Raw genomic sequence first — 17700 nt, 5'->3', positions numbered from 1 at the left:
AAACGGAAACAGGCTATTATGTTATTCTAGTACCTAAGGAATATCCCTGTAAATTTTCATGCCAATTGGTTCAGTAGTTTTCTAGTTATAAACGCTGTAACTAACACAACATTCTTTTATATATTAAGATCTATTTATAGGATTAGTACTGTGATTTGAAGGAAAAGTAACTGAATGAAATAATTCATCAGGTTCTGAGTTTAAATACTAAAATTATTACTGTTTCTATGACGTATAATGAATATGTGTAGTTGAATATTTGATTGATAGAGTATGTTGAGTTTATTGGGAGTGTGAAATCGACTTGTATTGTAACGAAAGGGGATTCGCCTGATACAAACCAATATATGCTTTTAGAAAAGAGAATATAAAACTTGTTATTGATTTTGATATAATAGCTTAGGGATAGCACCAGTGTGCTTTACATATTGACTAGAAGTAAGTACATTTGAATATTTTACATAATATCCGTATTTCCGAGAGAATGTCCCATACACTTAATTGTATATAATGAAATTTAACGGTAGTTTCATGGGAGTTGGCTTTAAGGAGATCAATCCTTGCACTTGCTGTAGGTCTTTATTGTTGTATTATGCTGTATTCAGATAAATGGCAAATCAATACATCTGTCTAGACTAACGACGCCGTTTAAAACAAATACATATCCATTGCTATTTTTTTTACACAATCCCTATGTTGTTACACCCTTTTAAGTACTCAGTTGTAGAAACATGATACTATTGATAACATTGATACCCGTTTTCTTATCAAATACATAAGATATATCCCATGACAGTACTCCAACAATACATTAAACAAATGTAATATGGCAAAGATGTTATTCAATGGTCCACTAAAGTAAGAAATATTATCTATCAGACCGGAATATTTCTTAAATGATATTGTCGAATTCCATAGTATAATAAACGTTGCACGACAATATTTTAGTTGAACAACGTTAAATTAATATTTCGTTCATATAGTTTGTTTAAGGAAATTGTTACTTTTAATCTAGTGTATATCAAATGTATTGTTTTCGTGCTACAACAATAACAAATAAATTTAAGCATTTAAAAATTACTCTTCAAACAGGTATAATGAATTATGACAGTGGAACTTTTAATTAAAGTACCATATTATAACAATAATGTTCGGGTATTTTCCTATATCCTAGGGAAAACTCATTTCTTCAAGGATATAACATCTTCAGATTCAATTTCAGCTGAGATATAAAAACCTCATAGTTTTCTTAGAAAACATCGTAAAGGCAGTTTGTTTATTTGTAAAAATATATAAAATCCAATTTATGTATGTTTGTTTGTTTGTTTGTCCTTTATGGACTCCGAAACCGCTCAACAGATTGTAATGAAACTTTCAGGCATTATTAAACATTATTCAAGGATGGTTTGTGTGAAGTTTGGCGCAGATCCATTAAAAGGGCTCCGCCCTAGTGGCTCTGGAGCTTCCCATGTTAACCTTATGAGTACTAATTTTTAAATGGAATTAAAGAATCTTAACAGCTGGTTTAACTAAACAATTTGATTCTGTGATGTTCAATAGCATTAAAAAGTTAATAGGCTTACCAACAGGGTGCAGCACTATTATTTTTTTTTTATTTATGAAATGATCCAATTTGCAACCAAAAGGTGAGTGAGCGTAGCGAACAAACTCCAACCTGGAGGCGGGTTAGCGTAGCGAATGAGCTAACCTGAAGGCAAGTAAGCGCAGCGAACGAGATCCAACCTACAGGTGAGTGAGCGTAGCAAACGAACTTCAACTAGGACGTGATTGAGCCATGCGAACGAGTTCACTTATGAAGTTAAACGGGGCAAAGCCCGCGGGTACAGCTAGTATAAGTATAATAATGCTTATTAGTTATACTATTTCAAGTTATACTCTTTCATTTGCAATGGGGGAGGACACAGTTTGATAAAATTTGCTTCTTTGAATTTACGGTATACATTTTATCTACCATAGCCTTTACTATAGTATTTGTTTTACCACTTCACCTAAACAATAGAGAAAAAAAAATGATTTAAAATTCGAAAGTATCACAAATAATTCATGAAATTAAAAACATTAACATAACTGTAAACAATTTTACTTTGACAGTTATTATTGTGCATCACAGTTTTTTGTTGCTGCTTAGTTTAAACTAACTGATTTCATAAATGCAAAAATAATAGTGCTGCACCCTGTGAGTAAACCTTATAACTTATAATGCTTCTGCATATCATAGAACCAACATTTTTATTTGTAACAGCTGACTAAATTCGTTAACCAGGACGTGATTGAACCATGCGAACGAGTTCATCTTGAAAATGAACGAGCATTTGACATAAAACCACATTAGGACAGGACGACGTCTGTCGGGCCAGCTAGTTAATTATGTTTCTTGTAAATCGCTCCAATAGCAACACTTGGCACCTATGTTTAGTTTTTGTTTTTTTTTCTTTTTTTGTGCTCCTTAAATTATACCTAGGCAAATTGGCTCTACTTAAAGGGCTTCCCCTTAGTCATCAATTAGTGCTCTTGTCCATGACTATCTGTTTTGGTAAGCTGCTTGGATCATAATCCCCACTACGAAGGCTCCCTGTTATGTGTTTTCTTCCTGATATTCGACCTTCAAACAAGATATTTTAAACGACTGAAACAAGCTTGAAACGAGCCTATGGTGGGTGGACTTTTGTAATTTCAAATGGAGATTGACTGATTATGGATATTGTGGATGATATACTCATCCACAATAATATACAATAATAATAATAATAAGTTATTTAGGTTGATATGTATTAAAATTAGAGTGAAGTTGGTATAATGAGCAGAAGAATAATAATTAGTAATAATGAATAAATAATAATAATAATAAAAACAATAGTTTGGGTAAAACATATATTTTTGCACTGCATTACATCAGTGTCATCTAACTGATTTGTTTCTTCACTGTGTACCCTGAAGCAACATAAAATAAATAAAGGCTTGGTTTTTAAGTAAATACTCTTTTAACTAAGCGTAGCTTTTTAAATTGTAAACACGCAGTTTCATACGTCCATCAGCAGTACTCATATTTTACTGAAGAGCCTAATAAATGTTCACCGATTTCTAAAATAAAAATATACTTTCATACGACAAAAACGGTGGAAATTAATTTTGTATATAAAATCGTTTAATAAAATATTTCATTTATAACAATTTATAAACCAAATCTTTCCCCAAGCTGCGGCCCCTCATCGTTGTTGCAAAGCACGGATATAACGTGCTAGCATTGTAGTCAATAAGCATTGTCTTCAAAGTATATATAACAGAAGAATTTTGATTTGGTAGCATTTTGTATTTGAATTTTAACTTAAACTTAGACTTGAACTTAAATTTGAATTTTAATTTGGATTTGGTTTTGGATTTGGATTTAATGTTGTTTTTGATTTAGACTTAATAAAAATCAATTTGGACTGGAATAAAATCGCATAATAGTAATTTGGATTTAAATCTAGATTTTAATTAGAATAAGAATTGGAATTTGTATTTGACCCTAGAAATTGAATTGAATTTAAATTTGCCTTTAAATTTGGATTTTAATTGTAAGTTGAACTTGAACTTGAGTTTTGTTTTTATTTTGAGTTTGAATTATATTTAGATTTGGATTTGAACGTGGATTTGGATTTGGATTTTAATTTTTTGATTTAGATTTAGATTTTAGTTTGGTTTTTAGATTTGGATGTGGATTTGGAATTTAACTCAAACAAAACTTCCAATTTGGAATTATTAGATTTTTTTAAATTTGAATTTGAGTACAGATTTTAATGTTTTTTATTTCGATTTTGATTTTGATTTTAGTTTAGTTTTGAAAACATATGAGTTTTCCTGAGGTCGTGGCTTTTTCCAATCAAGTTGTTAAACCTACAACTATATAATTCCAAATTTTAGGCAACATTCTTCAGCTGGATTTTTAGATAGTCTTTACAAACCTAAAAGTACACAAACAGACATGTATACAATTAGAGTACTGTTATGATCAACCAAAACCACTTTAGTGTTTTCAGCTAGTTATATTTACTAGTGATGAGGTGTAAAAAATACTCATCGTAGAAAGTTTAGGGAATTAACAATTTACTAAGTACTTTTTTATACAATTTTGTCCATATTATTGTCCATATTATTACAGAGTGTGGCAAAAAAACCGATCTATTTTCTGCAGTGCACTGTTCAGCGACAGGTCGTCCGAGAGTGGTGGGAGTAGGCTTGTTGGAAAGCCTACACAATGCCATTTTTGTAGTCATAAAGCAGGGGTCACCTGAGCTACGTGCGGTAGCCATCGAGTAATTTAAAAAAGTAATGATTCAGTCAGCGGCAGTTCCATACATTCTTTCAATTAAGGCGACATGGAGATGTTCCGTTGGGTAGCACAATCATGTGGTGGGTTACTAACTTTAGTGCGCTTACTAATTTCAAAAGGAAGCTGACAGGCCGTCCAAAGTCAGATCGGACGCCAAAAAAAACAACATTCGATCGAGTTTGTGCTGATGTGGAAAACAGTCCTCGTAGACTCGCCCAAAAACAAGCGGCTGCCTTGAACATTTCTGACCTCTCAGTTACACGAATTTTGAGGTTAAATTTCTTCTGTTCAATTTTGTTAACCATCCATACAAATAATCACGACGGGATATGTCTTTCTCTCATTTATCTCTTTCTTTTCTGCATGTAATGGTTTTTCTTTTGTTAAATTGAGCATTTTATAAACTATAAGGCATTGTTTGATCGTGCAATATCTGTTTGCCTGTAACTTAAGTACTTCTAGTCAAAACTTGCAATTTCTTCCCATAGTCCTATTTTAGTCCTATTTTGTGCATTACTATATATTGTTGCTTTCAGAATGGAAAAAAAAACTTACCGTTTCTGTTTGCTTAGATCTTGTTAGTGTTTATAATCGCATTGTAAATTAATTTATTGTAATTTATTGCTCTGTTTTCGTTCTTGTTTCAATTTTTTGCATTTTTATTGTATGTATTGATATTTCTACTGATCTGTTATTGTTTATTTTGTTGTATTGTTAAACATATTGTTCTTTGCTTTTGCTTGTGAAATTCGTTGCACAGTTATCTGAAGCACACTATTTTGAATTGTCCAAGTGTAAATTGTTAATTTTGCCGTTGAAATAAATGAAATGGAACTATACTCTATACAAAATAAACTATATAACTATATAAAACGGAACTATATAAAATACTCTATGTCGACATGGAGGTCGACCTAATTTAATGAATGCACGGAACTGACCCTGAGTTGTAATGACTGAATCATTACCTTTTTAAAACGACTCGAACAATTAACTCAACCGCACGTAGTTATAAGGTGACCACTACTCTATGACTACCAAAAATGGCATTGTGTAGGTTTTCCAATGAGCCTACTCTCACCACCCTCCTATGACCTGTCGCTGAACAGTGCGCTGTAGATAATTGATCGGTTTTTTGCCGCACCCTGTATATTGAGTTGTATTTGCACGATGTAAAATGATCAACGTTATTTCTACATTGTATTCAGCATTCCATTTTCTAATGTTTTCTTGTTACAAATATAAATTAAAATATCCTCGCTAGAGCAAACCTGCAGATTTGATTCTAACTCAAATATATTTAAATAACGTTAGGTTAAACGAGTACCTAGGTTTGATGCTACAGTTGTGAAAGGGTAATAAAGCGTGTTTTTTTGTAAAATAATAATAGCAATTATTATAAAATAAAGAAATTGGCCATGTTCGATCAGCAAATGTACATATATAACATTTTACATATATTTATTGAGATTTACCGAAATGACACAGGCAAGCTTTAGTGGAGATTGCCTAAGTAAACATTTTTCTCCATTTAATTTAAAGTAAGCAGTTAATTATAGAGAAAATGTAACATGTAATTAGTAATCATTCCAAAGTATCAAACTACAAGCTTTTTAAAAGTAAGGAGGTGTTGTCAAGGTATTTGCACTGTTAGTAGTCATCTGATGATTCGTTAGCAGCAGTCATGCTGTTCATGGCAGTAGTACAAGTACACCGTACAGGTACATTAGCTTGTTCTTATTACACACCATAATAAAAACCTTTGTTTGTAATAATACGTACGTTATTTTTTTATATTTTTATCTTTTTAACATTATAACTCAAAAGTCTTGAGGCAAAAATGTATGAAACAATCATAAAATATTTTTAGACATACTTCTTACACACACCATAGAAAAATAATGTAATAGATATGAAATCCTTATGGATCAGCAAAACTATTGTATGTCTTCTGATGATGTATTTAAAGTTTAGAGAACAATTCTTATATTTTATGTATGGCCTACAAGTAATTAGAGTGAACCATTTTAGTTAACTCCAACACACTGAAATGACGCCAACACACACACTCATCAACAGGTTTTCAAAGGGATGAGAAGTTATTGCACTTTTTAAATCCAATATTAAAGCCATATGTTTCCAATAGCCTATTAATATAAACATTGATTTGACAATGTGTTCAATGTTTTATAAAATGTAATAGCTATTTACCTTACAAGTGTAGTAAGAACGATTTTACATCACGCAGGTAACTGTTGTGCAACAAGCGGAAGCGAGTTGCATAAATCACCTTTTTGATCTAAACACGCACTTGCGTAACGTGTAACGTAAAAGATTTTACCTGACCCGCTATATACAGGGGGTTAAGTACAATATTTTTCATTTCCCATTTCACCCATCTTCTAACAGTAACGTTCTTTTACAAACAAAAGCTTGGTTAGGAAAATTCCTTAAAGCATAACAATAAAATTCAAGCGCACAGCTGATTTCTAGCGTTAAACGTCGTTGGCTCCATAGAGGTATATTTTTTTAAGTTGAGCAATTAATGTTATTTAAATGGGTTTCATTACTTCACCGAGTGGGTTTTTGAAACTTTACTTCACTCGTGAAGTAAAGAAGTTGTATACATCACGCTTGGGATAGGGAAGTTTAGCATGGCGGGTTAGGTAAATTGTTTTAAATTTTACAGATGTTATAAAATTTAAATTTATTTGTTTAATAACATGAACAGTGTTTATCGAAACAACCCTGGAAAGTTTGGATTCAATATGTTCAGCTGTTATTGAGTTAATTGATAGTTAATAGTTTGCTTAAGGTCCGATCTCAAAGAGCTTCCACTCAATAAATGGGTTCAATTTAAATTTTAGGAGCAAATAAGTGCTGAAGTGTTATCCCGTAAAAAGACTTTTCAATTCGTATAATGAAATTGCAATGATAATAGAATTTAATCCAAACATTTAGGTCTATTACGTAGTTTCCGCCCTGACTTGGCCAAGTCTATATTGTTATAAAAACTTTTTCAATTCATATTTAGATTCAAGTAATATAATTAAGATGAAGGCATAACAATGATAACCTAGTTTAAATTTTTTATTATTACTGCTAAACTTTGCTATGTCCTCATAATATTCCTTAAGTTTTGGTTAGTTTTATTTTACTAACTGTTTATCTTTTCCAACTAAAAGTTTAAACTATATTATGTTCAATAATATAGGAACATTTTCGTAATAGTAACACTCAATATACGCTCTCTGATATTTTAAGTTGATATTTTACAGTCGTTCTTATGATAAAATTGGTTATTACTAGACAGTTTGACTAAAACAATCAATGTTTGTACATTGAACAGAACATTTTGTCGTAGTGTGTTATACAAAAGTATTAAACAATATTCAAAATTGGTGTCAATATATTGTTGGTGAATTCGGGTATTCTTATACAAATAAGATTATTGACTATCAATGAAAAAATTTGACCCCACCACCGTCGTCGTTTTGTTATGTGACACACCTCGTCCTGAAGTGTTTATAGCTAAAAACTAGCATTAATGGATTTACCGTAAAGGGAATAATCGATTACCGTACGTCACATATCGTTATTATATGTGTCTGTTTGCACGATAGCTCAAGTAAAGTCATCCAATTTGAATGAAATATTGTACAAACGATTAAACCTGTGTTTATTTAAATAAGTTCACGAAACATCATGATTGGACAATGTGTAGGGATTCAATAGTTCATTTGACAGTGTAAAAATTTGAGTTTCCCATTTTTCTCCTTAAAACAAGAACTTTTTTCAATTTCATTCTTAAACTTTTTAAGGGCTTAAAACATAAATGTAGTATACTGAATGAAGCTTTGTTGTGCGACATTGTTGAAGACGAAGCAATAGCGGATCACCTGATAATGTCACTGTGTTGACGAAACGTGTCGTAATCTACACCAAACTTGGAACGGTACAAGGTAATATTATTATTTATTATTATTTGACGTCCAGTAGTAGGACATAAATTCTAATTGTTATTGTTGTAAGTTTAACTGTTACGGAGACCATTCTGGATTACTTAACACCACAGTATTTTAATACATGTCAAGCTTTTTCTTTAAATAGGTCTAGAATTCAGGTTAAAATACCAGTCAACATCGATGAGTTTTGTAAAGCATCATTACAAAACACTAATAAACAAACAAAAGAAAAAAATAATAAACTGATAAACAAAATTTAATATGTATTATTTTCGATTTAAATCATACATTAATGTCACATTTACTTAAATGTTTATCACACAACTATTTGTTTATGAACAGGTCAGTGCTTGTTCAGTGTGCTGGTTGTAGACAAGGCATGCATGATCTGAGATCCCTTTGTCCATGTCAACAGTATGGACACAAGCTATCTCGTAGGATTAGGTCAAGGTCATTCATAGAACATTTAACATCATTTGATAAATTTCATTTATGCCTTAACAACTATTAAAATAATTATAATAAAAAACATAAAATTTAATTAAAAATTGTAGTTACTTTAATGAGCAAACCTCATAAGTAAACTTTGGGACCTAAGAGAACCACTCTCTGAAAAATTTCACGTTTGAATTATTGATCAATTAAAATGTTTATTAGCTGAATATGATTTGAGATAATACAGCTATATACAACTTCTATCAACTTAATTCGTTTGAAAGCACTGCAATACGTGTTTTTTCCAATAAGTAGTGGTTATACTCTCGATAAAAAAGTGTACTTTATTGTTATTTATCTTTTAGTGGCATTATTTAGGGAGATGGCGTATTTATAAGAACCATTAAGGTAATAAATATTGGTGTGCATAACGAATATGTCAATATTTTAATCTAATTATTTCATCATCTTAACCATAAATTGCAAATATATTTACAGCTACTAAATGCAAAATAAACAACATAGTGATTTCCCTAATAATATTTAAACACGTATTTCAATTCAGAAGTATATAAAACCAAATGTTCTTCGAAACAATCACAATAAAATATGTCCTCACTCAAAGGCAGGTTGAATGTATCGAGCGATCCACGGTTTAAGCTTAGGTTTACTGCCGATAGCGGCACTGATGGCCCAGTTTAGGCCAGAATTACAGTTTTTTTTATCATTACTCTACTTTGCTGAGGTTATTTCATTCAAGCAAAGCTGAACACGTTTAAGTTTTATTGAGATGTTATGGACCAAAGAGTTGCAGTTTTGACAAGTGATATCATTATTGAAATACACCGATGTTATCATAGCCAAAACATCATTGGGTTGGAGTTGTTTAGATAAATTATTATCGTGTTATAAATGATTATTCAACGTAACCAAACAATATAAAATTAAACTTGGCACAAAAAGTTATCAAATTATAAAATCTTCCAACAAACAAAAATTATAAAAAAATCATTAGTTCTATTTCTAATTACATTTAGGTTCCATTAGATGTCTCAAAAAAGATATTTTTAAAGGCCAATTAGTACTGTGAATTATAAAATGGGGTTGTAAAAAACTAGCCTTAGTTTGATGATTTCTATCGCCTGAAATCTGGATAACATGTGCTAACCAACATGTGTTTAAACAAGTTTGTAAACGAACTCAATTTAAAAGGAGGTAGTTTTGATTTTTTTGTTGAAAACACTTACAAAATGTAGCTGTCATAGACCAAAAAGTACTAGTTATTCATATTGTTAACAAAGCATTCGAAATGGGGAAACCTGAAAATAAAACAAAATACGTTTACGAAACTTCGATTACCATCAAGTTAACAGTTAACATTAATAATTTAACTTTTTACAAAATATTGTAATGCTCAACACCTATAAATACATTTTTAAGTACAAAACTAACAAACAACTCAGAGGGGGATAAGGTTTCCTCAGCCAAGTCTGCCCCATCAGTGGGAATCGGCAATTTGTTTAGCCTGTAATTTATTCGTCGTGTGCGCCACAATTTAACTCACTGTTAAAGTCAGCCACTGTTATTTTCTATTGCTATGTAAAACCTAATTTTATGGGAGCTACCTAGTCCAATTTCTTTATACAAATTACAAACTGCTAGGTAACATAATATTAAATCCATAAGAACGCAAAATGAAAAAGTTAAATGCAAAAATTAAGAATAAATTGAATAAGGAAAAAGGATAAAATGATGAATATCTAAAGTAACAATAAAGAGGGAATAAAAAACTGCCGTTGATCGCTGTGCACATATTTCAATTTTAGTAAAACTTGAATTTATTTAAGGCGCATTCGCAAGTTATTTAAATATATATAAATATTATTTAATAATAACGTATAACCAAATTTTAGAATTATAATGTTATAATTAATTTGAATTGAGTTTCGTGTCCTTTCTTTACAGCAAAGGTGTTTAACACAATATGGTTTATATTCATACTCTTTATGTTATTCATTTTTAATGAGTTAACGTTTTTTATTGATAAATCGGTGACTTTTTCAGTATCCTGTACTAAACAACGCCCTAAATGACGTACGTGCCTTGTATCTCCGTACAAAGCACTCGCCGTCTACGTCGGGATTTAAAACTAACACAAAAGGAAATTTTAAATATGTTCAATATAAGACTAAATACGGATCTGCAACCTATTACTTAATTAAAATACCAAGCACCACTTCTTACAAATTTTTGCTAGGATATAAAAAAGAAAAAAAAATTGACTGAATTCAAGACCTCAATGTATTATTGTTGGTAGTTTATATTTTTTAACATACTTGCATGTAAGTAAAGCTACAAGTACAACTAGAGGGATTTATAACAAACTCGATTACGTTACCATCATCTTATATATTTAAAAAATTGGGTTTTCTTTTCCGAGTTCGTTTTGCTCTTCTACCCGATCGATTTTCATGATTGAGGTCTCAAATTGAAGGTATGCACGCACATATTAGCGATCAAGCATCGGCATGTATGTATCTATAATCCCACTCGTCTTATATGTAAACGAAATTTGCTTGCTTGATCGGCATATATTTACCTACTGTATTTCTCGACCAAAATACATAGTTTGATTCATTTTCGGATTGTTTCTTTAATTTAAGATGTATTTCACCAGTAATATAATTATATAATCCTATATATTTTGGTCTAAAAACCTCCAGAGAAATACCGGCTTTCATTTAAGCTATTAGTTTTTTTTTTTCAAATCGGGCGAGTTTCAAGCAAACGAAAGGCGAACATAAACATTAAAAGTATTTCCATAAGGTATTTCTATGATTAACAATCAATAGCTCCAGTATTGTTCAGGTTTTTATACGTTTTAGACTCAAAATAATCAGTAAATTATAGGCTTTAATTTGAGCTATTGATTGTTTGAATCAGTTAAGCTAAAGATACTGTTTTATCAATCAAAAATCATGAACTTGATTATATTTCGAATATAATATTTATTTTATCGCTGCGGAGCAGCATGGGTCCTCTAGTTGAGTTTTATTTAGGTGTCATGTAAAGTAGAAAATGTATGAAGTATTACGGTTAACGAGTACATAGATGTGTGCTACAAGGAGGCTAATAAAGTGTGTTTTTTAGTAAAATGTATAGCCTAATATAAAACAAATAAATTTGTCAAGTTCGATCAAGATATATCCATAAACAAGCAAACTGAATCATTTTACAATATTCTTTATAAAAATAACATGGGATTTTTTAAATCTATGTTTAGTCTATGATTAAAGGGAGTATGTTTAATCGATGGCACAAGGCAGTAATCACATTCTAATTATTCGTTCCTTATACTGAGAACTGGGTTGAATCTTCATTGTTTCATACGGTACAATCTTACTACATACTTCGGTAATACTTCCAGTAAATTAAATTAATATAATTTAATTATCAAGATATCTATTGGTAATGTTCTCAGTTATAACTGTTTAGGAATAGTGGATAAATCCTAATCTAATATTCAAGCTCTTATACATTTATATTTTACTACGAAGAATAAGTAAACTGTTAAATTTAGCTGTTATGAACATATTTTAATAAAAAGTGGAAAATGTATTCATTTCATACCAAACTATTTACATTTAAAACACTTTTTACCCTCCCTAGTTATATTTTACTAAAGTTATGCATTTATTAATGTCAAAATGTCAAAACAGTGTTGTTTTTCCTTATGTTTTAAATGAAATGAAATGAAAAATTCTTTATTTTACCAGGCAATGTTAGGGCCACATGGCCCTCTCTTACACTTAACCTGACAAACTTAAATATAAATAAATAAAAATACAATGAAATTTCTTAATCTAATATAAATATACATATTTAACACATCAAGCAAAAAAATCAATTTATTTAACTAATTTACTAATAAAAAAAAAGTAATTATTATAAATAGAATGTGCTGTATGTGTGTGTGTTAAATGTGCTTATTTTAAAAATAAGGTTTTCCAAGATCTTTACTATTTTGATAATAATTATTTTTATTATAAACAAAAGGAATCAACCCACAATAAAGTAAAATTACGGTTTGAATGTTACTGAAATCGTCGTGTTTTTTTCATTGTTTAATTTTAATGGCAAGGTAAAAGTATTTTGGGAAAGGTATTCGTCAGTTTGCTGATGCAGCTTATTCCTTAAATATAAGCGTGTTTGTTTTACACCAATAGGAAGACCATTGTATAAAACAGGTAATATTGGTTAACATTTACACTGAATTGACTGCAATTAAACATGAATTCGAGTAGTGTCTGCTGGCTGCATAAGATGTTTTCTTAAGGTTTGCACTAATGGGTCAATTAACCGGGATAAAATGTTTATCGCACGTTAATCCAAAACGCCACGTTCAATACAGAGGAGTTTACTGAGGATAACTTTATAATGAAGCTGCTCTGTAAGGAGTTTAAAGCCATAACTTTGGAACAAACTTCCGTAAATGAACACTATGTAAGTTTATTTTGATAAACATTGCCACCATACTAAATTGTGTGTAAATTGAAAGAAAAGAAAAAACAACGTACGTCAAAGTAAAACGTCAATGATATTCAACTACTTACAAGATAATTACTAAACTGCATTATTTTGATATTTAAGGAGATGAGGGGAAACCCCTCAAATAATTAAATTAAGTTAACATATACTACACTTGTTTCCACACGCGTCGCTTAGTTGTAGTGAGTAGGCTTGATACAAGGCCTCAGTTTATGGTGACAGCTTACACCGCACCAGCATGTCAGGGGTTCTCTGGCTTTTGTCTCCTTCTAAATACATAAATGAAATTAAATTAAATGAAAAATTATTTTTTTTATTGTTCTTTATTTTATTTGATTATACATAACTGTATAATCAATAAAAAATGCACGTTTAAAAGGAATCGTCCCCGTTTAAAATTTTATTTTACTGATTCAAGGAATGATCAAACCAACAGATCTAACTAACATTCTAGATATCTAATAGAGTTTGACTTTTGGCTTTAGTGTTTTAACTCTAATTGTAAATTAATTGCAGCACTAACCGTTGGTACGGTTTTGAAAGTTAGTGCTCACATATTACTACTGGGGGGGGGGCTAACTTCCGTGAAGTTGGCCCCACCCACAGTTTTTTGGTTATAGCTCCTGAACCGTAAGAGCACTAACGATGAGAGTTAAAGCACTAACCAGCACTAACGAAGCACTAACCAATTATACTAGTTTTATTGTTAGTGCTTTCATGGGGAGGGCTAACTTCACGGACCTCATTTATTCACCGTTTAGTACCCTGAGACTTGTCGTCAGAGTTATAAGCCTCGTCATTTTCGGGTGATAGAATCAAGTATTGGGAGAGTTTAGATTTGAGCAATTAATTAAGAATCTATATTATTAAAACGAAACAGTGTTTTTTTATTTCACGATTCTGAATCAACCACTCGACGGATTTTCATGATTTTTGTGTTGAAAGAAAGATAATTTTGAGAACTAGGGAATGTCGAAGCCATAATTTTAGTTTAGGGTCCCAGTTTTTTAGAAATTAAGTTTTAATTTTTAAAAAGTCTAGCAGCCGACGCTAAGATTCTAAACTAGCTTTTGGCATAAAATAATTTGCTTAACATAACAGTTGTAAACATTCAGCTTTTGTGTCACAAATTCGGCATTTGGATAAAAATGTAAAGACATACTTAGGGTTGACTTGTATATACTATGTGTAATGCTAATCATTGATACGTTCAATTCTTCTGTAAGAGGATGACAGATTAATTAAATATACATAGTAAAATACTAGGATGTTAAAATTATTTTTTAAAGCAGTCTTAGAGCAATATAATTTGTTTTAACTAACAGCTGGTTTTATATAAACTATGGAACTATGAGGTTATTTTGTTTACTCTTGTTTTGTCATTGATTATAGGAAATAAGTAAGATTACTAGAGATAATTAAACCACAGTTTAAACCCCAGTTTTAACCAAAATTAATTAAACCACAGTACAAATCGAGGCTCTGTACACGAGTCTGAATAAAAAAGGATAAATGCAAATTATTTTACTGCTCCAATTTTCAAGGAAAGAATATAAAAAAAACAATGTTTACATGTTTTAATTCTTCATGGTAGCTTTTGTTTACAATTAATGTTTGTCTGCTTTAACTTTGTTTGGATTAGGCCCGGAAATATTGATCATAAAAAGAAGGATCAGGAATCACGATTTTAAATTACCACCACAACCTCAGCCGGGTTTTATACAAAGATAAACATCTGGATGGACATAGATTGAACACAACGTCAACATTGACCAAGGATACTGCAATTAGACAAACCATCCTTTTATGAAATCGTGTTCAGTTGTGGTTACGTTTGGGGGTGCCTATCAGCGCCCCCAAACGTGAAAATATCACTTTTATTTCAACTATGAATATATTGTAGTTTAAATTAACTGATATGGGAAATTACGATGTACATTTATTCAATGAGGGTGGGTAATTATCAAGGATATAACTGATAATGGTATGGATAATAAACATTGACAATTACGTCATTAGCTTTACTAGCGTGTTTACTTTTTATATTCCTACAACATGAGACCAGTTCTTTTTTTTCAAATGAATGTTATTTGAACCAAACAACTGTTTCAAAACAAACTGTTATTGTTTTTACTCTTCTTATTTGTTTACACTTATTTATTTAGCAATTAATGCAGTGAAATTGATATAAAGGATAGGTGTGACGATTAGTTTTGACGTTAGGACACCAAAGTTAAATTATGTGTACTGTGAATTTTATTGGATACTATCGTTTTATTTTAGGTCGTTTCTATTCAGACCTACATTGTGGTGATAATAATTATGGAAGAGGCAGGTATGCTATGGAAGGTGGTATCGTTGACTAGGTCTATACACTTCTCAATTGACTATTACTCTCTCTACTATAGGCTACTTATAATCAGTGTGCGTCTGTGCGAATCGGCTGCAAATCTCACTTCAACGCTTTTCACATCGTAAAAATTGCAGAATTGCCGTGTTATTGTAAAGTTATCAGATTTAAAATGCATATCGTATAGGCCTATGATGGAATAAAAACATATTTGGTCACACAACATTACTTTACAAGATGATTTTTCACATTAAAACTGCAAGAAACTTTGTTTTTATATGTGTAAACTAGCTGATCTGAACTGTACACGGTTTTTAACTGACTACTGAATTCCCGTACGTAGGACGGGCTAACATCTCGTAATAGTATTAAATTTATTTTAACCGAATCACGCTAAATTCTTTGTTTAGATATATCAATTAGGCTCTGTAGACTCTGTAAGGATTTTTATATTCAATTTTGTTCTTTCAATCACCACACGTTGATAATTATTTTACCAACGCCTTTCGCCAAATTAATTAGAGATTAGTACGAGTATTTGTATCACATTGGCTACGATAGAATACTCATCTGCCCTACAGAGTCCGTCTAGTTAGGCATAATTTCCTCCAAAACACTCAAACGAAAGTGGGGATGATATAGTACCCCGGCGTAGCCTGACTTTGCGAATACTAGTCTATTCCCCCCCCCCCCATAATGTTTCGTCCTGAATCGAAAGATGGAATAATAGAAGTGTATGTTGATGACCTTATCATTGCATCTAAGACTGAAGAATTGTTTCAAAAACTAAGAAACAAACTGATGAAGTCATATGAAATGCGAGATCTAGGTAAGTTGAACGATTGCTTAGGAATAAAATGTCATGAAAAAGAAGGAAATCAATCAAAATACATTGATGGTGTTTTAAAAATTGTTATATGACTGATTGTAAGGCAATTGGAACTCCCATGGATCCTTAAGTGAAACTCAAAGAACCAACATTAAATGAAACAGTCAGCAAGCCATATCAAATTTTGATATGAAGTCTGATGTTTTTAGCAGTTGCAACGAGACTGGACATATCATGTAGCGTCAATTACTTGAGTCAGTTTAACAATAGCTATTCTAAAGAGCATAGGAACGCTGAAAGCGTGTTCTAAGATACCTTCAAGCAACAAAAGACAAGTCCCTTGTATTTGAAAAATTAAATATACCACTTGCAGGACTTGCTAATGCTGACTGGGGATCTTCTTCAACAAACAGAAAATAATTGACTGGATATTGTTTCATGTATGCAAATGGAAGTGTCAGTTGGGCATCTCGAAAGCAGAAGAGTGCATGAAAATGTTACTCTTACAGAAGCTACCAAAGAAACACTTCACTTAAGAAGATATATTCATGATATGGGGAATTCTCATAAAATGATAACTATCTTCAATGATAATCAAGCAGCACGACACATGGCCTAAAATCCCGTCGTCAGTGCAAAGTCAAAACATATAAACATAAGAATACACTTTGCTCAAGATAAAAATAAAGAAGGATCTATTGATTGAACTTAAGTATCTTCCTACTGAATTAATGACAGCTAATTGTTCTCACCAAAGCTATCGGTAAACCTAATTTTGAAAGACATGTGACAAAACTTGGACTTAAATCACTTCACCCAGATCACGATCAAGATCATGAGGGGGGATGTTGGACTTTCACTCATAATCTTTATATCAGGAAGTATGTGCCTATTATTTTTATTTAAGGCTATTTTTTTGTTTATCTGTTTTTCCTTGTTTCAAATAAACACTAGTTTCCTATTTTGTCTGAATTTTATTCTATATTCATGAGGTTTAGAGTTAACTCCACATTTAATATGCTCTCACTTTTACTGGATTCATAAAAATTTTATTTTTCTAAACCTGTCAGTGTTGATATTTTAGACTAATAGTAATATGTTGCCAATAGAATATTTTTTGGATGATAAAAAAGTATATGTTTACAACTCTATGTAGTACGACCGATAAAAACGTAATTTTAATATATTTATTTTAAATAATTGTTATTTTAAGAAGTGTTGAGGGCACTCGTAGCAGTCA

The sequence above is a fragment of the Macrosteles quadrilineatus genome, unplaced genomic scaffold, assembly GCF_028750875.1.
Source record: "Macrosteles quadrilineatus isolate MER2022 unplaced genomic scaffold, UCM_ALF_1.0 Scaffold_1__1_contigs__length_201487025, whole genome shotgun sequence".
In the NCBI taxonomy this organism is placed as follows: domain Eukaryota; kingdom Metazoa; phylum Arthropoda; class Insecta; order Hemiptera; family Cicadellidae; genus Macrosteles; species Macrosteles quadrilineatus.
The sequence above is the reverse complement of the archived record's forward strand: the minus strand, read 5'-3'. Positions refer to the sequence as shown.